Raw genomic sequence first — 8,979 nt, 5'->3', positions numbered from 1 at the left:
AATGAGCAATATTTGTATATTAATTTATAATACATACATACACGTCACGTCTATATCCCTTGCGGGGAAGACAGAGCCAACAGTCTTGAAAAGACCGAATGGCCACGTTCAGCTATTTAGCTTAATGATAGAATTGAGATTCTAATAGTGACAGGTTGCTAGCCCATCGCCTAAAAAGAATCCCAAGTTTGTTAGCCTATCCCTTAGTCGCCTTTTACGACATGGTTCACGAAACGTGACACGAGTATTCATCTAATTTCATGATATAGAAATAGGATGCAGGAAGTTGAGCCGATCAAATTTTACATGAACTACACTATTAAATGAGCAATATTTGTATATTAATTTATAATACATACATACACGTCACGTCTATATCCCTTGCGGGGTAGACAGAGCCAACAGTATTGAAAAGACCGAATGGCCACGTTCAGCTATTAAGCTTAATGATAGAATTGAGATTCTAATAGTGACAGGTTGCTAGCCCATCGCCTAAAAAAGAATCCCAAGTTTGTAAGCCTATCCCTAGTTTATAATACTCAGACGATTTCGTTGAAATTAGAAAAACAAATGCACATGCGGGCAAAAATTCAATCTAGCGAAGTCTCTCGTCTGCGGAATGTCATTTTGTCATTTTCCGTGCGCAGAGCTGCTGATCCAGTGGTCAACGTGTTTGACTATTATCCTGGCGTTCTAGGTTCGATTCCCATCTATATGCAAATTGTTGTGATTAGAAAAATTTACTATTTTGTGTGCATGACAGAATATGTGCTCATTTCCTTAACGCACATTTTATTGATTATTAAGGATTATAACATTTAGAACTATTCCTAATGAATTTCAGATCAAGTGTACCATTCCAAACAATTTGTCACCCAAATGTTCGTCAAAGTTGCGAACAAGCGGATCAGATCAATCTGCGAGTTCTGAATTATTGCCAACTACAAACTGACACTCGTTTGTAGTTTCAGACATCATCTCAACCCACTATTGATTGGAATTTATCAGTTAGAGTTATTGAAATTCCTACACATGTAGCGAAATCTATACGTCACAAGTCACAATAATAAAAAATAGAATCACGCGACGCGATCAGTCATAAACAGCGAAAAACCTAAATCGCGCAAGCAAAGGTTTCACGGATTGGAGCTATAAATATAACCTCCGACACAACATCGTCTGTCGCGCGGTTCCCCAGGCATAACACCTAGCCTGGCGGAAGATCTTCCCTTTGGTGGCGGTCGAGCCAAATCATCGCTCCCGCTACACACACATTCATTAAGTCACACGTCTCTTTCCTGGAGGGGTAGGCAAATAGCACATCTTTTCATCATTACATCACTGCTACGGTCCTTGCATACTTCTTTCGTCTCTTCTTTTTTTCATCCAAACAGATATATTCTACAACTAGCTTACCCCCGCGACTCCGTCCGCGCGGATGTCGGTCATCGCGTGGATGGTTTATTTCTCCATTTTGAGTAGATAACTCTGACAATGACATCTTATAAATATCTATTGGACCCAATTACGGCTAGGCCTATAATAATTAAGGAGATCCCTCTATTGAGCTACTGTTGAGTTCGCGTTCTGTAGTAAGTAGTCCGGTCAATTTAGACCAAAAAATAAGAATGAAGCTACATTAATTCCCATCAAGCTGAAAATGAGTAATCGTCATCTACGTCCCTGGCGGGTTAGACAGAGCCAACAGTACAACAGTGAATGGAATTAACACTGAAAAAGGGACAGGTTGCTAACACATTGCCTACAAGAGTGAAAAGAACAGAAACATACAAAAATCCTCAAAGATTTAAAGAAAGAGAGATTTGATAATAAGGTAAATTTAAAATACCAAACGCATGGTTCGTTTAATATTTCTCCTGTCCTCTCAAACCATCAAGAAATAATTGGGTTTGTTTAACAGAATTTCATTTCTAGTTTTCTCAATATTGTCTTGAGAAATGTTTCGGAAACGGTAATAAGAGCACTTGAAGCATTTAAGGCAATTTCAGTATTTAGTTTCAGTCTGAATTTACGAAGAAATTTGTTAAGTAAAAGTAAACATTCGAGATTTCCTTACAAGTCAAAGTAATCGTTAGATTCTGAAATTCCAGAACATAAATAAGCATTTGAGGTATCTAGAAGTAATTCGATATTGTGAATAATCGCCTTTTTGTCAGCCTTTATACCATGTGGTTCCTATGAAAAAAAAATTGAACCACTCCATCTCTTTCTCATGGATGTCGTAAAAGATGACTAAGGTAAGCTTTTAAACTTGGGATTCTTCTTTTAGGCGATAGACTAACAACTTCTTACTATTTGAATCTCAATTCTAATTTAGTAGTTGCTATTTCAAAACTGATAACTCTGTTTACCCCGCAAGGGATATAGACATAATTATATGTACGTATGGATGTATTACCATTATTGTTTCAATTATTTTATCATAATTTTGTCAGTAACCCTTTGAATCATTTTCTCATGTGCTGTCATTCTCATATTCGAATTTTCTCACGCTTGTAAAACTTCCAACACCCCTCCTTTTCATTATAAAGTCAAAGTAAAAATCATTCTAAATTTATAACAACAACGAATCCCTTATAACAAAGTACTTAACGCCGCTATTAATACTTCCAAATTACAACTCGGTATGAATCGGAAAGTTTTCAGTTCCTTTGTCTGAAGCGTTGAACAGTTGCTTGTTGCCTGTCACGTCATGACTTGGTAATAACGTGACGAGAACGAATTCCTGTCCCGTGGATATTTCTCATTATATTTCGATGAAAAGTTTTCGCTTTTTTATTTATTTATTGTACACAAAATTATATACAGGAGTATTTAATACAGTATTTTTTACTAGACAAAGTTACTACTTATTTCAATAGAAATCTCTTCCAGTAGACTCATGAGAGGAGAGATGAATTTTGGAGCGGTATAGCGTGTGTTTTAATATCTTTTAACATATTTAACTAAACATACATGCTAATAGGTACTTACATAATTAAACACGGGACAATTAAATAAATAACAATAATAAACTACATAGATATATATCTATTATTTATAAATAAATACAGGTATTAAACGCGCATGTAAGGTAAATTTATTTTATCTCGGACGTTTCAAATCATGTTACAATGATCCGTGGTCACCGAGTCATCATTGTATCATGATTCGAGATGTTTGATCGTGTGATGTTAGTATAAACATACAAAGACACAGAAATACTAAAATTCACATTTTTGTCTTCTATTAGCCATGTGGTTCCCGGCACCAATAAAAAAATGAATAGGACTACTCCATCTCGTTCCCATGGATGTCGTAAAAGGCGACTAAGGGATAGACTTTTAAACTTGGAATTCTTCTTTTAGGCGATGGGCTAGCAACCTGTCACTATTTGGGTCTCAATTCTATCATCAAGCCAAAAAGCTGAACGTGGCCTTTTTCTTTTTGGGACTGTTGGCTTTGTCTACCCCGCAAGCGATATAGACGGGACTATATGTATGTATGTGGGCTTAAATAGATTTATGGATGGCCGAATATGTATTTTTAGTGTACACGGTTTTTCACACACTTTTTAAAAGGACAACATTCGTTAATTTCAGAATTTAATCCTTCCCAGGGCAAGCCTCCCAATATGTCACGAATACCAAACATAATTTCTGGCGATATATTTTGTAAAACCTTAATATGTACGTCATGTCTAAAATATGGCGGTCATTCTGCTCGGGTCACCTGTTGTTGAGTTTTTAATTGGAGGATTAAATGTTTTGCTACGGTCAAGTACTGAACGTTGTCTAAAAAAAAAAATTTGTTTTTTTTTATTGCTCGAATTAGCTGAAAAAAACCTTTAAATATTTTTTAAGCTTTAAAATAAATTAAAAATAGAACTAAACTTATTTCAACATATCACTTGTGGCAATGATTAAAAAAAAAGAAACATTTTCTCGAAAATTAAAACAACTTTTAAGTAATAGATTATAAAATTAAAAAATTTATAATACAGAAAATATCTCAGAACCAAAATTAAGTACATTTAATTAATTTTAACTGCACAAATGTGAAAAGCTTCTAGCAAATAAGTCCAGTTTTTCTTATAACTCACAAAGAAAAATAAATTAAAGTTTTGTATGTTTCATACATGGAGGAGATAGAAAAGAGAGACTAATGAAGTTATTAATAACTTGATGTTACGTCTGCTTGCTGCCTTGGTCTCCCGTGCGTCCCTCTTCATCTCCAGGGACCCTATATATAAGCGCGCGCGCATGCTCCTGGTCCTACTTTTAACGCTCACTAAGTAGCTTACTAGTAGCGGCTATTTGCTGAATCTCGTGTATAAAGCCAAACCACGCTCTCTCAAAAATTTCAAAACTACTCGTAATCTTATAGAGATTCGTGATTCTATTAATTTGTAAATTATTTTTCATCACCCTTATCTACGACGTTTTACTCGAACGTCACATTGAAAAGTAAAATTAGAAATACTTGTTGCTTTCTTAAGTCAACAATAATTATCTTAGTGCTGTGTTTAAGATGAAGTTGAATATTTGAAGAGTTACATTTCAAAGTGAGAGATAAAATATGAAATGATAGCCAGAACAAATACCGTTAAAAATTGAGAGCATTCTCATAATATTTATAATTTTGTCTATCGACAGCGCCAACTTACTAATTTCTCAGAACTTATAAAGAGTGAACATGCAACGATATGTATTGACCGCGTTGTAGTTCCACCGATTCGCACTAGATGGCATTGTTATAAACTTACCGATAAGCGCTGTTTTTATTCTTGATGCATTTAATAATAAAGATGATTTCACAACTGGTGCAGTTTGTTACCGTTTCTTCTGCACTGACGCCTTGGAAGCGGCAGTAAACTTAGTTTTAAGTAATTCATTTGACGTCAACCAATGTTGTTAAACCATACGTTTTGACAATTATTAACCAATATGAAGTATCCTATAGTAATAAATAAAAATTTTGAATTTTGAATTTTTGACTGGGTTTCTGTATAAGATTTCCTCTGCAATTTTTCTCTATCTGTTAAATGCAAGTAGTGACAAACAAAAGGCGAGCTACAACACTGCAGCGGAGGAAAAACTTTGACAAAGACGCTTTTTGAAAACTTAATTTGCGGGACACAGAAGAGATTACGAAAGCTACCTACATGTTCACATCTTTAGCCTTCCGGTTTCTCTAGACTGTTGGCTCTGTCTACCCTGTAAAGGTACATGTATGTAAGTTTACCCAAAATACTATCTCCCATCACAAAACATCCCTCACAGTTTTCAGCAAAAGCGAATGATTTAACACATGAAACTGTCGAATTACAGATCAAAAGAGCGGAGGGGCCAATTGGAATCTGGTTGCACAAAGCAAAAACTCGCTTTGTTTCAGACAAAACGGATTCAGTGATCATTAAGACATTACCCGTTGTGAGTTTTTTTGCTATCTGTACAGACTTTACTCGCATTTCCTATTACTGCCTCGTTAGGTTTGTTATTGCAATGTCATTTTTATTTTAAACCAATCTCTTTCTGAGATTTAATTTCTCGTAGGTATCTTAAACATAATAGTTGACTAGATTGTGCCGTGTGGTACTCGACACTTTCAAATAAGACCACTTCTTATAACTTTTCCAAAGATGGAAAAAAAGGCGAGTAGGGGAAAGGCTTATAAACTTGGGATTCTTCTGTAGGCGATGGGCTAGCAACCTGTCACTATTAGAATCTCAATTCCATCATTTAGCAATACAGTTGAACGTGGCCTTTCAGTGTTTTCAAGACTATCGTCTCTGTCTACCCTGGTAAGGAATATAGACGTGACGTTAAACGTATGTGTGTATGTTAACTAGATTACAACTTGGGACTCGTTTACGAAAACGTGTGAAAAGTGAAAATAAATTATTAACAAGTTGCTTCATAATATCTTATTATATATTTTAAAATATGTGGTTGCTTGGTAGACAAAAATCGATAAGGCCGCTTTTTATGCATTATCTAAGCTTAAGTATAGTAAATATGTTATAATTTTTGTAAAATAAAAAAGTAAGTATTTTATTATATTCTAAATATTAGACTGCGATGCTGAAGTTCATACAGACGCGAAACAGCCAATCTCTTTTTACGAGTATTTTTTACAAAAACATTCAGTTTACTATACAACAATATATATTCCACACGCGTTCGCCCAAACCCGGACTTTAAATAACACCCGTCTTCCAGTTATAAGCAATTATGTCAGATTTTTTCCACCCGTAAAATATTTCATAACATAATAGGACCCGAACATAACGCATTCTCGTAAGATCGGAAAATAATGGAGAAACCCTCGCCGTTCCATTCAAGCCATTTTCTGTCATATAACTTTAGTAATAACGCCTTTTATTTTAGTCCGACTCCAATTATAGTATAAATAAGACTTTTACGTCGTGGAAATTGTTTTGTTTTATTTTTAGAAATTGTTTGTTTCATTTAGCTTTCATTGTGGTCCGGCAGAGGCGGAAAATTTAGATTTATTTGACAGCTTTAGAACTACGCAAACACGAATTCAATACAAATTCACAAAGCCATTTTGTGAATTAGGTGTCAATCTGCCCATCAGCTTTTACGACTATTGTCGAAAAAGCTCTCCCGCTTCATCCACACTTATTACTATTTTCATGCACATTCTACAATTACAAACAGGTCTAACATACATACATACATACATACATATGGTCACGTCTATATCCCTTGCGGGGTAGACAGAGCCAACAGTCTTGAAAAGACTGAATGGCCACGTTCAGCTATTTGGTTTGATGATAGAACTGAGATTCAAACAGTGACAGGTTGCTAGCCCATCGCCTAAAAGAGGAATCCTAAGTTTATAAACCTATCCCTTAGTCGCCTTTTACGACATCCATGGGAAAGAGATGGAGTGGTCCTATTCTTATTTGTAATGGTGCCGGGAACCACACGGCACCATCTCCCTTATTTTAGGGAAATTCGAAATTTGGTCCTTGAAAGTTCGACAACGCTGTATTTATATAATTAGCAATATCATTTACATGACGTTCCATCATGTAGGCATTCCTGATACCGCCACAGTTATAGCAGTCTAATATTTAAATAACAACATTTCATTTCACTACAAGTTTTCCAAATTAAACCTTCTCAATTGCGTAGTTAATACGTAATTGTATTTAATTGTCTAAAATACACATTTCAGTGTTGCTGATAGCAGTTATGTTGCTATTTGGGTGAAAATTTAATGGTTATTTGGCACTTTGAACCGTTTCTGTAACGTTAGAGCGTCATTGGAGAATGGCCTGGTAGTAGGTATTAAAGAGGAATCTCTACCACAATGTGGCCTTTTATCTTTATATTTCTATCTTAGTATCTCGTTACACAAATCTCGAACTTACTTCGAGGCTAACTCAATTTGTGTAATTTGTCGCGTATATATTTATTATAATATTAAGGTGGTTCCCGGCACCAATACAAAAAATAATAGGACCACTCCATCTCTTTCCCATGGATGTCGTAAAAGGCGACTATGGGGTAGGCTTATAAACTTGGGATTCTTCTTTTAGGCGATGGTCTAGCAACCTGTGACTATTTGAATCTCAATCCTATATTAAAGCCAAATAGCTGAACGTGGCCTATAAGTCTTTACAAGACTGTAGGCTCTGTCTACCCCGCAAGGGATATAGACGTGATTATATGTATGTATATTTAGGTATTTATTCTACCGACTGGATTCAGTGCTTGTAGCATTCCCACCACTCTTTAGAGGAATCCGGAGTACCCTAGAACATCCTGAATTGGGTGAGTCAGGTTTTTACACAATGCGACGCTAATCTAACCTTTGCAGGGACCTAACGCATACTGTATCGATCTATCCCTTAGTCGCCTCCACTACATCCATGGGGAAGATATGGAGTGGCTTTATTCTTAAGTAATGGGAACAAGGCTTGCACAATTCGTACCGATACCAAACTGTCCTTTTAATACAGAAATTACTTGAATTACACAAAACATTGGCTCATAATCTAATCAGCATTGATGTAATAACTTAACAATGGAGAACTATGCGGTGCGAAGTTTGAACCAACAGTTAACAATTAAGTTATTATTTCCATTAAGTAATTGCTCGCTGGGTTTAATTTACAAGATCTGATTTTAAAATCCAACACATACATACAAATAATCACGTCTATATACCTTGCGGGGTAGACAGAGCCAACAGTGTTGTAAAGACTGATAGATCACGTTCAGCTATTTGGCTTAATGGTAGATTTGAGATTCATATAGTGACAGGGTGCAAACCCATCGCCTAAAAGAAGAATGCCCCAATTTTATAAGCCTATCCCTTAGTCGCCTTTTACGACATAAGTGGAAACGAGATAGAGTGGTCCTATTATTTATTTTATTGGTGCCGGGAACCACACGGCACAAAAAAGAGATATTAAAAGATAACATCTTTGTTTTCAAAGTCAGCTTATAACTTAACCCGATCACATAACAAAACAATTACAAACAGGCAAATAATGATGGTAAAGTTGTCTACTATGTTACCGAACTGGATTAATGTAATTGCAATAGTTTTACATACATACATACGGTTACGTCTATATCCCTTGCGGGGTAGACAGAGCTAACAGTCTTGAAAAGACTGATCGGCCACGTTCAGCTATTTGGCTAAATGATAGAATTGAGATCCAAATAGTGACAGGTTGCTAGCCTATCGCCTAAAAGAAGAATCCCAAGTCTGTAAGCCTGTCCCTTAGTCGCCTTTTACGACATCCATGGGAACGAGATGGAGTGGTCCTATTATTTTTTGTATTGGTGCCGGGAACCACACGGCACTAGATTTACTTCATACATTCATACCATCACGTCTGTTTCCCATTGGGGTAGGCAGAGACTATGGAATTCCACTTGCTGCGATCCTTACAGACCTCTCCCGCTTCCTCCACACTCATTACTCTTTTCATACATA

Source organism: Amyelois transitella, chromosome 13 (genome assembly GCF_032362555.1).
Source record: "Amyelois transitella isolate CPQ chromosome 13, ilAmyTran1.1, whole genome shotgun sequence".
In the NCBI taxonomy this organism is placed as follows: domain Eukaryota; kingdom Metazoa; phylum Arthropoda; class Insecta; order Lepidoptera; family Pyralidae; genus Amyelois; species Amyelois transitella.
Note: the sequence above shows the minus strand (reverse complement) of the source record.